Source organism: Microtus ochrogaster, chromosome 7, assembly GCF_000317375.1.
Source record: "Microtus ochrogaster isolate Prairie Vole_2 chromosome 7, MicOch1.0, whole genome shotgun sequence".
NCBI lineage: Eukaryota > Metazoa > Chordata > Mammalia > Rodentia > Cricetidae > Microtus > Microtus ochrogaster.
In genome coordinates, this window is record NC_022014.1 from 84,336,536 (window position 1) to 84,339,123 (window position 2,588).

The window sequence follows — 2,588 nt, forward strand, 5'->3', positions numbered from 1 at the left end:
AGAGGGGAAGAAACCACCTTGCAGGGTTATAAATGCAGGGCACACTCCACCCTGAAAACCCCACCCACGTGTGTGCACACAGCAGGGGCTTCCTCCTGCCAGGGATTTCCCACAGACCACACTCAAACACCTGTTTTCACAGAAATCCTTTCTTTAGTGGGATAGAAAAGTTAAAGCGGCTGCTCTCTGACTCAGGCAGAAAAACAGCAGCAATGGCCTGCCCATGTCTCTTAAGAAGAGGAAAAAGGGAGTTTGTGTTAGAATGGCTAGGATGCAGTAGGATATTTGGTTTGGGCATTTAATTAGGCGAACCAAAGGGGGCTTTAGCTTGCTGGACTTCTGTCCTCATCCTCAGGAAGGATTGTGGCATAGGAAAGTATCCATGTATGGGAACAGGCCTTGCTGCTAGCCTTGGGGATGTGATCTAACAGGTTTGTTTAGCAAGGCAGAGGGAAAGCAAGAAGGACAAGGCCTGATACAGCTGTGCTTGCCACGCTTGCACTGGACAGAATCTGTTCAAAAAGTTTAAAATTACTGTGCCTAAAAGAACTATAAAACCAAATGGGAGCCGGGCGGTGGTGGCGCACGCCTTTAATCACAGCACTCGGGAGGCAGAGGCAGGTGGATCTCTGTGAGATCGAGGCCAGACTGGTCTAGAAGAGCTAGTTCCAGGACAGGAACCAAAAAAGCTACGGAGAAGCCCTGTCTCAAAAATAAAAAAAAAATTGAAAAAAAACAAATGGGACTCTCATATTTTAAGGACTGTTCAGTATCCGTTTTGTAATACCTGGTCTTGAACAATTTTAACAAAACTATTACTTATGCAAGTTAATATAGGTCACCATGTAGCACAAATTCTAATTGTCTTAATAATAAAAACCCACAGTCAGATACAGAGGTAAATGCAGAAAGAACAGGAACATAAAAATCAGTCAATAAAGAGTCTTTTATCTCTACCAAATCCTCACACTGAAGGGGGAAAGATTCTGTCTTTAACAAATACTCAATCTGAATGTTCAGACTGAAAGCCCTGAGTTCCTGTCTCCTCCCACCTTATGTTCCTCTCTCTGCCCATCCATATCACGCCTGTCTCCACCTCCCTGGTGCTGGGATTAAAGTCATGTGAAACCAAGTGCTGGGCTCAAAAGTGAGAACTCTGATTCTCTTCCAGAATGATTCACTATTGTGTAGAGAGGAGCACCCTTAAACTCCCAGAGATCCATCTGCCTCTGTCTCCAGGGTGCTGGGATCAAAGGTGTGAGCCACCACTGCCAGGCCTCTATAGCCTACTAGTGTGGCTAGCTCCCCACTCTGATCTTCAGGCATGCATTATTTGTTAGATCATAAAGAAAATATCACATCATCAGTTTAACTGCTGATTTTGCTGTTGTAAACAGAAGCTTGTTTTGCTCAAGACAACCTAATGATCACCTGTAAATAAATGAAATTTTTGTTCTTTGCCTTTATGAACCCCTGGCTTATGGGGCTGGGAGCTACATTTGAGTATAGACCTAGAGCCAGTATATGAAGCAAAAGTTTCTTCTTTGTTACAATGTGTTAATGGTCAGACTGGTGAATGTCTGAAGGACCCACAGAAACATTAATGTATCACTGCCAAGGCAACAAGCCTCCAGCTGTATCAAAGCGGAGTGAGCTAGCTGTCAGCAAGGAATGCCACTTTAATTCTCCTCACTTTTGACTATGGGTGCAATGTGACTAGAGGGTTGTGGTCCTGCCTTTATTTCTGAAAAAAGAAAGGACTATAGTGTGACCTCGAATTGTTAGCCAAATTAAACTCTCGTCCCCAGAGGTTCCTTTTGTTAGTGAATTTTATCACAACCACCGAAATGAAGATGGACCATCCTCTGTCTACCCACACATGAGCTTAGCAAAGGGACTTATCAGCAAGTCAGAATTTCCCTCATGAAGTCTGACCAGAACAAGTTTAGAAGAAAGCCATGAAGACCAGGTGACACGTGAACACTCACAAATATTCCTGAAGAGAAGCACTGTTGGACTTGTTGGGTCTTCCTGTAGGGTAAAGGTCCAATCTCATGTCAGGGTTTCAAAAGCTATCAAACCCACCAATCTCAGAACTCAAAATCCTATGAATCCCCACTGTGGAAATCTCCACCCTGCAAAACTCTGCCCTGAGAAACACTTTACATAAAACTTGCCTCCTGTTCAGATCCCTGCTGCTTCTCTGTGGAGCACAGGCAGCCACCATCTGTGTCTTTCCCAATAAATCTCTTGAGTGAGGTTTGTTGTGCAGTGCGACCCTGTGGCTCCTCACAGCCAGGATAGCTTCCCCCTCAGAGCCGCAACACTTCCACTGAGGAGATTTTCCTCTCAATACTGTACACCAGCACTCGCCTGAACCATCAGGGACAGCACAGGAAGTGTCTCCTACCTGACTTGAAGAGTCTGCAACACAACCTGGTTATATGGGAAGGAGGGGTATGGCAGAGGTTTGAAATAAAGAACTCTGATTCTATCAGTCTCATGCCTTCTGTGGGACATGGATGAAGTGGTAGTGTTTTTTCTCACCCTAAAAATATGAAAACAATTTCAGCAGCATTAAGTGGAAA